The sequence below is a fragment of the Oryctolagus cuniculus genome, chromosome X, assembly GCF_051225735.1.
Source record: "Oryctolagus cuniculus isolate XC-2025 breed Fujian yellow rabbit chromosome X, ASM5122573v1, whole genome shotgun sequence".
NCBI classification, from domain to species: Eukaryota; Metazoa; Chordata; class Mammalia; order Lagomorpha; family Leporidae; genus Oryctolagus; species Oryctolagus cuniculus.
In genome coordinates, this window is record NC_142888.1 from 70,538,599 (window position 1) to 70,550,034 (window position 11,436).

Sequence of the window (11,436 nt, forward strand, 5' to 3'; positions counted from 1 at the left end):
ACCCGGAGCTGCACCGATCCGAAGCCAGGAGCCAGGAGCTTCCTTCGGGTCTCTCACTTGGGTGGGGAGGCCCAAGGACCTGGGCCATCCTCCTCTTGTTTCCCAGGCCATATCAGAGAGCTGGATGGGAAATGGAGCAGCCGGGTCTCGAACCGGCGCCCATATGGGATGCCAGCGCTTCAGGCCAGGACGTTAACTCGCTGCCTCCTGGCGCTGGCCCCATGGACATAGAATGCTAGTATCTCCTTGCCACACTGAACAGAATAGCCTGTTTACTTCCATTGAGTATACATACTTCATTTTTATGATCAGTGTTTTAAAGATCATGCTCAGGATTTATACCTCTATATAATTTAAATTCTACCTTTAGATAAATAACATTTCTGAAAGCTATATGCATGACATTAATTTCTCTGCCCTACTCCCATTATTTTGACATTACACAATTACAAGTTGCCATTGTGCCTCCATGAACTCTAGGCTCCTATTTGTCTAGCTGTAAGTTTCAATATTGAATCTCATTGGTTTGACTTCTTAATTTAACTGTACCTGAACCAAGCGTTGTAGAACAGGGACAGAAAAAATTGAGTCATCAACATGGCATTTAGGCCCACTCGTGAAGACAGAGTAGAGACTGGTAGACTCACTCAAAACATAAAGAATAAGAGGCAAGGGGTCTTACCCCTTATCTACCTTATCTACCCAGCCCCTCGGGTTTCCACAGCTGTGGTGGAGTCTTACAACTCCATCCTCACCACCCATACCACCCTAGAGTTCTCTGATTGAATCTTCTTGGTAGACAATGAGGCCATCTATGACATCTGTCATAGAAACCTCGCTATCAAGCGCCCAACCTACACTAACCTGAACTGCCTTATTAGCCAGATTGTGTCCTCCATCATGGCTTCCCTGCAGTTTGATAGAGCCCTGAATGTTGATCTGACAGAATTCCCGAACAACCTGGTGCCCTACCCCCACATCCACTTCCCTCTGGCCACATACGCCCCCGTCATCTCTGCTAAGGAAGCCTACCACGAACAGCCTTCTGTAGCAGAGATCACCAATGCCTGCTTTGACACGGCTAACCAGATGGTGAAATGTGACCCTTGCAACGGTAAATACATGGCTTGCTGCCTGCTGTACCGTGGTGATGTGGTTCCCAAAGATGTCAATGCTGCCATTGCCACCATCAAGACCAAGCACAGCATCCAGTTTGTGGATTGGTGCCCCACTGGCTTCAAGGTTGGCATTAACTACCAGCCTCCCACGGTGGTGCCCGGTGGAGACCTGGCCAAGGTGCAGCGAGCTGTGTGCATGCTGCGCAACAGCACAGCCGTGGCTGAGGCCTGGGCTCGCCTGGACCACAAGCATGCCTTTGTTCACTGGTACATGGGGGAGGGCATGGAGGAGGGAGAGTTTTCTGAAACTCATGAGGACATGGCTGCCCTGGAGAATGATTACAAGAAGGTTGGAGCAGACAGTGCCGAGGGAGAGGACGAGGGTGAGGAATATTAACCTGTCTGAACACACTGCTGTTGTCTGTCTGTGTCTTGTGAAGCTGTCAATAAAAGTGATGTTTGCATGTTAAATGTCAAAAAAAAAAGAGTACTCTTTTTTTAAAAAAATATTTATTTATTTGTTTATTAGAAAGTCAGAGTTACGTACACATAGAGAGAGAGGGACACACACACACACACACACACAGAGACAGAGAGAGGTCTTCCATCCACTGGTTCACTTGCCAAATGGCTGCGATGGCCAGAGCTGCGCCAATCCAAAAGTAGGAGCCAGGAGCTTCTTTCGGGTCTAGACTTGGGCCACCTTCTATTGCTTTCCCAGGCCATAGCAGAGAGCTGGATCGGAAGTGGAGCAGCCGGGACTTGAACCTGCACCCATATGGGATGTCAGCACTGTAGGCAGTGGCTTTACCCACTACACCATAGTGCTGGCCCCGCAGAGTACTCTTACAATTAAAAAAGAGCGATGATGCTGGGGATTTTTAAAAATGCCAATGACATCTGGTTTACTTCTTTTTATCAGAAAAAGAGTTGCAGAAGTCATCATATTTTGCCTTCTGCTTTGGCTTCCACAAAGCTAAGAAAAATGTTTTGTGCTATAAAACTTAGCCCTTCGCCTAGATTTTCTGAAGTTATTTTTCTTCCTTGTTATCTTCCTAAGTAAGTCATCCACCCAACTCCTGCGAAATACACATACTAACCTTTCCTCTTTTTTTCTTACTGTAAACTGTTTATTGTAAAACAATTTCCAAATATCTCGCTGTCTTTAGTAATTCCAACAATGGACTAAATGTGTGTGTGTGTGTGTGTGTGTGTGTATGTTTTCCTGACAAAGGTAGCAGTAAGCTAAAAACAAAATCAGCTGGGTGAATTTTCCTTTTTTTTTTTTTTTTTTTTTGACAGGCAGAGTAGACAGTGAGAGAGAGAGACAGAGAGAAAGGTCTTCCTTTGCCGTTGGTTCACCCTACAATGGCCGCCGTGGCCGGCGCGCTGCGGCCAGCGCACCGCGCTGATCCGATGGCAGGAGCCAGGAGCCAGGTGCTTTTCCTGGTCTCCCATGGGGTGCAGGGCCCAAGCACCTGGGCCATCCTCCACTGCACTCCCTGGCCACAGCAGAGAGCTGGCCTGGAAGAGGGGCAACCGGGACAGAATCCGGCGCCCTGACCGGGACTAGAACCCCATGTGCCGGCGCCGCAAGGCGGAGGATTAGCCTAGTGAGCCGCGGCGCCGGCCCAAATTTTCCTTCTTTCCCTCTCCTCTAAAGGTGGACCTTCATATTCATCAATCCAAAGCTCTAGCCCCCAAGATATTTTCAGTCACCTCTTATGTGATGACAGCTTGGTGGTACAGTTGAATATTAAATTCAATTTGTCAATCATCTCAGACATGGTGTTGCTTGGTGTTGTCCGTAGCACTCTGCTCACTAGTGATGGACTCCTTCAGAGAGTAGTACTTGACACTGGCTACACTGTATTCTTGGTAATAGCACTTGAAATGCTATTAAGGGAAATAATGGGCTTTTCTTTCATTGTATCAGATATGACACACCTGAACTGATTAAAGATAGTCTACCCTACCTCATATCTAGAATTTAATAATTCAGGGACACTGATATATGTCCAGAAGTAGGAGACTTTTTTTCTACTTATTTGAATGCCATCAGAAACTAGTCAGAATGAGTCCTATAAATTATACCCCTGATTTTGTCACCATATACAATAAGTGTATCTTTTCCATTGCTGCAATCAATGTTTAGCAACCAAGGAATGAACAGCAGCACAAAGCCCTCAATCTGCAGAAATTCTAACAAGGAGATATTTCTTCTTGTCTCTAGGCATCTTAATATAAGATGTTTCATACAAAGCTAAAGATTCCAATTTCTCATACTTAAGTCAGTTCAGCTCCCTCTCTGTTCAGGCATATTTTGCTGCTTTGATCACATTCCTAGACTTGGTAATTTTCTGTATTCTAAGTGCTTGATTGACTTTAGCCACCTGTTAATAGCTTTTAACGTTGCAGTATTTTGAACTTGGATCCACTGTGGCTCCAAGGCCCAGGCCAACAGCCCAGTGATGTCTTTTTGCAGGTCAGGCAGACAGACCTCACTGTGTGTATGCTAACAACCTGTGGTCCTTCACCTAGTGCTTTTGTAGTGTTCTCTTTTGTGGTATTCATTTTATTTTATTTTATTAAGATTTATTTTATTTATTGGAAAGAGTTACAGAGAGAGGTAGAGACAGAGAGAGGTCTTCCATCCGCTGGTTCACTCCCCAGATGGCCGCAAATGCCAGAGCTGCGCCCACCCGAAGCCAGAAGCCAGGGGCTTCCTCCAGATCTCCGACACAGGTGAAGGGGCCCAAGGATTTGGGCCATCTTCTACTGCTTTCCCAGGCCATAGCAGAGAGCTGGATCTGAAGAGGAGCAGCCGGGACTTGAATCGGTGCCCATATGGGATGCCGGCGCTTCAGGCCAGGGCGTTAACCTGCTGCACCACAGCGCTGGCCCCAATGGTGTCCCTTTCATTTTAAACAGCTTTAGTCACTTTTGAAACTAGGCAAATTGCACATAACTAATGATATTGCTGCATGTCCTGTTAGCACCTTTATCATACTAAAGAAGACAGGCCCAGGCCAATGGGAGGAGTATACAGTTCTCACCGAGGAATGTAAAAACTCAAACTGTTAAATGTCATAAATTAAGGTGTATTTTTAACCGTTTAAGGTCCCTAACTTTGGAAGTTACTTTAATATCTAGAAACTGTGGATTTTCTGGCTGCAAAGTATTAATGTCTCTTCATGAATGAGAATCTTAAGTGAAGCACGCTGACTGGAACCTGTATAAACAGCACAGATTGCTTTGAATGTAGTGTGATTTAAGTCACACTGAACAAGAGTTATCTTGTACTCACAGAGATTCGCTCATGAGACATGAAGAGTGCCATGATTTCCTCAGTCTTTACAATTAACAGTCTTTACCTTCCTGCTGCTTCAGATGTGACCATTTGTAACTTATAAATGTGCTTTAAACCTTAATCTTTCTCTGAGACCCTGTTAAAAATGCAGATATATATTTTTTCTTGACTTTGGAATAAAGTAATTCAGTTCACTTTTATTTTCCTCCATGGCAAGAGGGAATTCATTCCTTTCTCTTTGCATTTCTGTTGAAACCCCAATTATTACTCTAGTAAGACTCAATGAGATGAACCACAAAGCCATGATTTGCTGTTCAGGGCCACTGTTCAAAATGACCAGCCCTCTGTTTCTTTTACTATTGCACGCGACTTTGCCTGCTTCCCTACTGCCAGAAATGGACCAAGTCCGTATCAAAACATGTAGTGATCTGGCCAGTATTAATTTGACAGATTTTCAAAATAAGACTTTCTGTGTATAAGTGTGTTTAAGGGTGATGTTGAATACTGTGTAGGGAACCTCTTAAAATCTCCTTTACTGTCTCCAATAAGTTAGCCCTAGTTCCAAACTTCTAACTGCCATTCATCAAAACAAAAGCCCTGCGGTTAATCAGATACGTGTCAGATAATAGTGCTCACTAAAAACTCAGTGTGTTTCCCGCTATTTCTCAACTTGCTTTGTGATTAGATTGAGCCATGTGCCTAGTTCTAACCATATGACTCCGAATTGAGTTGCAGTCTTTCACTTGTAGGCTGAAGCAGATAAAAATGAGTGTGCCCACTCTATCCTGCTACTTTGTTCCATGGTGACCTTGAAGGTCACATGTTCCAAATGGTGCATCTATATGGTGAGAGAGACTTCATCAGCCTGGATCCCTCATTTTGTTAACAAAACTCTCTCACCCTACCACCAATGTCAATGTACATTAGCCACTTAATGTGGGAATAAATAACCATTATAGGGCTAATACATCCATCTCCTGTTATTTCCAATTGTCCTGGAAAACAGTCTTTCTGATCTTATCTAAAAGAGCTCTGTATTGGCCTGTGAGATTAATCTGCTAATTAAGACTCTCTGTAGATATATATTTAATACAAGGCATTGTATTATGTGGTTGATAATGCATTAACTTGACTCTCCTGTCTAATTAACCTAGAAGCTACTAGTATTATAGGTAAGAAGATGGGGTTCAGAGAAAGAGTCAGAAGAAATACATCACCACACTTTTCTCCTTCTCCAGTCCTTTCTCTAAAATGAATCCCATTGTTAACACCCATTGTTATTGTAGCAAAGCTGCCACATAGAACCAGTGCTGAATAAAAATATCCAATATTGATGGTAACTAAGTCCCTGTGATGACCTTTGGCCCGTTATAATATCTTAATAATATTACCATGTTTGACATTCTAACTCCCATATGTACCTGATGTTGTGACACTTCTGAGACTTCCAAAAAAGGCTAGGAAATTGGCAGTCACCAAATTCCTGGTAGCCTCCATCCACCAAATTCCTGGAAAACTGCACACACCACCCCTATATGTCTCCACATCACATAAAAAAATGATCCTGAACTTCATGGGTGGCAGTTCACTCTAGAGCATGCCTGCAACTCCTCTGGAGTATATTCTTTTGCTTTGTTAATAAATTTTATTCCACTGCCCACTTTATCTATGATGCATCCTTATATTCTTTCATATATGAAACAAATCATGCAGTTCTCAGCCCCCAAAGACTACTATTAATCTAGGGAAGTCAAGGAACCTATGGAAAACAGATCTAGAAAAGGCAATTTTTGAAGGGAGCCTATGTGATTATGTGAGGAGAAACCCTAGAGCATGGTATGGGAAAGTCCAGTGGTGAGTGGGGGTAAGATATCTGGAGGCTGCTGATGTTCTGGGGGTAATATTACAAAGAATATCCACCAAAAAGAGGACAAGGGGGCAATGTTGTTGCACAATGGGTTAAGCCACCACTTGGGACACTGATATTCTATATGAGTTCCACTTCAAGTCCTGGTTGCTCCACTTCTGATTCAGCCCCCGTTAATGTGCCTGCAACAGCAATGGAAGATGGACCAAGTGTTTGGGCTCTTGCAGCACATGGGAGACCTGGAAGAAGTTTCTGGCTCCTGGCTTCAGCTTGGCCCAGCCCTGGCTGTTGCAACCATGTGGGAAGTTGAACCAGCGATGGAAGATTCTCTCTCTCTCTCTTGTTCTCTCTCACTCTCTCTCCACTTCTCTCTATGTAACTCTGCATTTCAAATAGATAAATAAATATTTTTTGAAAAAATGCAAATAAAATGGAGTGCAAAAGTTTTCTGCTGTGGTTACATTGGCTGGAGTCATTTCCTTTTTTCTCTTCCTGTTCACCTTAACACCAGCATACTTCCCTCTTTAGATCATAGATGCCCAAAAGAACTCTGAGAAAAACGTTTAGTCTGGGAGGGTCTTGGGTTATCCTTTACATGTCCTATAAAACATGATCTTACAGTACAAAAGAGACCTCCTTATTTGACCACCACAGGGATATCAGGGCATAGTTAATATAAAATAGGAATTACCCTTCTGTGAGGAAAGAAACGGTAAAATAATGGGAATGGGGGCAGGCAGGTTTCATTTCTCATTTTAACATGAGTTAATATTGCCAAAAGCAAAACAAAATGGGCTGTATAGTAATAACCAGAAAGTCTAACATCTATCAGCTTTCTTTGGAGTATCCAACAAAGTGGAAGAATGTATGCTTTCCTTCTGATAAAAAAAGTTCTAGCACATTACCTAGGCTACAACAGAAATGATAAGGAAATTTGGATCTGGAGCTGTAGATGCTGGCAGGCGTGGTGTGGGAAGGACTTTTCAGAAAATCTTAGGACCCATATTGGCCAAACCAAAAAATGTACCTGATTTCTTTCTTTGCCGCAATGATTCTACTCTCTTTAGTATGATTAACTTCATACTCCTTGTGGGATATGAGTTTTTTCATGCTGATGGTATCATCTTCAGGGCCAAGTCTATAGCTAGACATAAAAGCCTTTTACAATTTTCTTCAATGTGAACATAGAATATTGACTACTCAAGAAGTGGGATGGGTAGGAGGGACACAGTAAGATTGGATACATAAAAATAGAGGAAATTGGGTGTGGTTCATTTATAGTGACAAATACACTAATATGACATGTTAATAATAGGGGAAATGAAGTGTCATTTCTAGATTGTGACAAATATGTAAGATGTTAACAAGAGGGGAGGCTGGATGTGGAGTATATGGAAAGTCTGCATTAGTTCACAATTTTTGTATAGTAAATTTAAAACTACTCTGAAATCAAAAGTTGAAAAAGAAATATAGCACTGAGTTTAACAAGAAAAAACTCAGAAGCTTCTTGAAGTATGATATAATTTTTACTAAGCTTAAAACTTAAAAAAATCAAGTAATGCTTTGGAGAAATTGATTTACACATGAAAAAACTAAAAAAGAAAACACTGAACTGATAAGCACAAAGGCAGGATAGTGATTGCCATTGCAAATAACAGGAGAATGATATTAGATGGGTATAATATTCATAAGTTCTAGCTATTAATTAGAATGATGTGTTTACAGTTGTTTGATTTATGGTTGCTAACATAAATACACATTGAATATGTTCTTTTTAAATTTTATTTCATTTTAAAGGACTTTTTTAATACATTAGATTCTCAGGGTCACAGCAAATTCATAATATTTACTATAGTACAATTCTAATCAATTTTCATGTTAATGTAATATTAATGCAAAGAGAACATATTCAAAGTAGTTCATAGACACAATTTTAAAATATAATGATACTTCCCTTCCTTCTTCCCTCCCTTTCTTTCCTTCCTTTCTTTCATTAGTTCTTTCTTATTTTTTGAGATAACATGTTTTTAATTTAGATTATAGTCATAGGCTTAATGCTCCATTAAATAAAAGTTCAACAATTAAAAAAAAAAACATAGTTCAGTGGAAGGGCTATGTGGGGGGGGGGGGGCTTCAATCGAAAAGGCCGCTAAGCCTTTGCTTGAGTTTGCCGCACTTCCGCATCCCAGTGACTCAGCATTTCCAACAATCCAAGATGGCCTCCGGGGGAGGTACCTAGCCTGACAGGAGACTTCCGTATTCATGAACAGTATGTGTCCTCGGCTGTGATAGGCCCTTGAGGTCGTGCCCGGCTCGTGTGCTGCCTTACCTTTCAGCTGGTTGGCTCGGTTCCCTTGTGCCCTGGACAGCCCCCTTTCTGTGTCTATAAAAGCTCTTCCCCTCCCAATAAAGTTAAGAACCAGGCTGCACCCTGGGCGTTGACTGATCTCCTGGCTCTGGTGTGGTTCCTTTGCCGCCAACACTCATCATTCCGCTTGGCCCCTGAGCTCCACAGGCTGGCCCTGAGGAGCTCTATCGGACCTGCTGCCCCGTGACAAGCAGCAGGGCTATAAACAATAAACAAATGAAATCATTTTTAGTGAATTAAAAAAAAAACCACAGATTATTAAAACTGTAGTAGTGCATCATTCTTTTTTTAAAGATTTATTTATTTGAAAGGTAGAGTTACAGAGAGATGGAGAGATACTGGTGGGAAGAGATGGAGACAGAGGTATTCATTCTCTCTCTCTGACTCTGACTTTCACATAAATAATGAAATAAAAAAGAACTGTCAATTCTGAATCCTTGCCCATTTCTTAACTGGGTTGATTGTTTTATTGCTGTCACATTTTTTGAGTTGCTGGCATTATCTGGATATTGATCCTTTGTCAGATAAGTAGCTGGCATATATTTTCTCCTATTATGTTTAGCTGCCCCTTCACTGTATTGGTTGTTTCATTTGCTTTTCTGAAGCTTCTGAGTTTCACATAATACCATTTTTCTAGTTTTGTTTTTGTTGTCTGCACTTTTGTGTCTTATCTAGGAAGTCATTGACTTCATCAATGTCTTGAAGTGTTTCCCCTGTTTTCTTCTAGCAATGTCATAGTTTCAGGTCATACATTTAAGCCTTTAACCCATCGTAAGATGAGTTTGTATGTGGTGAGAGGTAAGGATCTAATTTCATTTTTCTACGTATGTATATCAAGTTTTGTCAGCATCATTTGTTGAAAAGACTATCCTTTCTCAAATATCTGTTCTTGGCACCTTTGTCAAAATCATTTGGCTGTATGTAAGTGGGTTCATTTCTGAACTGTCTCTTCTGATCTATTTATCTATGTGCTGGCTTTTATGCCAATACCATACTCTTTGTAGTATACTTTGAAATGAGGTATTGTGATGCCTTCAGTTTATTATTATTATTATTTTGCTCAGACTCATGTTAATTTTCCTGGGTCTTTTGTGGTTCCATATGAATTTTAGGATTTTTTCTAATTATTTAAAAATGTCATTCAGATTTTGACAGCAATTTCATTGAATCTGTATATTCCTTTAGGTAGTATGGACATTTTAACCATATTAATTCTTCCAACTTATGAAGAAGGAATATCTTTCCATTTTTATGCCCTTAATGATTACTTTCATCAATGTTTCATAATTTTCATTATAGAGATGGTTCATTTATTTGGCTTAATTTATCCCTAAATATTTGTTTTGTGTAGCTATTGTGAATGGGATTTCTTTGTTGATTCTTCTTAACATTATTAGTAGTGCATAAAAAATGCTGTTTTTGTATGTTGATTTTGTATCCTGAAACTTCACTGAATTCGTTTATCACTTCTAACAGGTTTTGATGATGCGTTTAGGCTTTTCCATATACAAAAACATGCCATTTACAAACATAGATATTTTTAGCTCATCTTTGTCAATTCTGATGCCCTTTACTTCTATCTCTTTCCTAATTGCTCTTGCTAATACTTTTTATTCTACATTGAATAAGATTGGTGAAAGTAGACACCCATGTCTTGTTCCAGATCCGAGGAGAAATTCTTTCAGCTTTTCTGCATTCAGTACAACATTATTTGTTGCTTTGTCATGGATAGCATTTATCATATTGAGGTATATTCCTTCTATACCTACTTGTTGAGGGATTAATAACATGAAGTTATGCTGAATCTTATCAAATGCTCTCTCTGCATCTACTGAGATGATCACACTATTGTTCTTCGTTATGTTCATGTGATTTGTGACATTCATTGATTTGCGAATGTTCAACCACATTTACATCCCAGGGAAAAAAATCTCACTTGCTTATGATGTATGATCTTTGTGACGTAGCGTTGGATTTGGATTGCCAATTCTCTGTTGAGAATTTTTAAACCTACGTTCAAGGACGTTGATCTGTAGTTTTCTTTTCATGTTGTGTCTGTTTGTTTTGGGTATGAGAGTTTTCCGGAGTTCCTCTCTTTTCAATATTTTGCAGTAGTTTGAAGAGTATTGTAATTAGTTCATTCTTAAATGTTTGTAGAATTCAGGTTTGTAGAATCCAAGTCTTGGACTTTTTAATGGGATACTTTCAAGTATAGCTTCAATTACAGCTTCAAACTCATTACTTGTAATTAGGTGGATTTTTTTTTTTTTAGATTTTCTGTGTGTTTTTGAATTATTTATGGTAGGCTATATATAGTCAAGAATTCGCTCATTTCTTTGAGGTTTTCCAATTTGTTATTTGTTAGCATATAGTTGTTTACAATAGTTTCTTTTGACCCTGTGCATTTCTGTAATTCAATTTTAATGTCTCCCTTCTCATCTAATTTTTAAAAAGATTTTTATTTATTTATTTGAGAATAGAGTTACAGACAGAGAGGGAGAGATAGAAAAGAGCGAATCCGAAGCCAAGAGTCAGGAGCTTCTTCCTGGTCTCCCAGGAGCACAAGCACTTGGGCCATCTTCCACTGCTTTCCCAGGTCTTAGCAGAGAGCCAATTGGAAGAGGAGCAGCCAGGACATGAACCGCCACCTATGTGGGATGCCAGCACCTGTAGGTAGAGGCTTAGCCCACTATGCCACAGTGCCAATCCCTCTAATTTTATTTATTTGAGTTTTTACTCCTTTTTCTTTGTTTAGGCTGCCTAAAGCTTTGTT

The 11,436-nt window shown here is 40.4% G+C and overlaps 2 pseudogenes; one reads left to right on the forward strand and one right to left on the reverse strand.

The window, feature by feature from the left end:
* The first annotated feature begins 597 nt into the window (after window positions 1–597).
* On the forward strand, window positions 598–1,515 carry LOC100340791 (tubulin alpha-1C chain pseudogene; annotated as a pseudogene).
* Window positions 1,516–2,798: 1,283 nt separating this feature from the next.
* On the reverse strand, window positions 2,799–10,711 carry LOC127484815 (ATP synthase F(1) complex subunit gamma, mitochondrial pseudogene; annotated as a pseudogene).
* Between the last annotated feature and the right edge of the window lie 725 nt (window positions 10,712–11,436).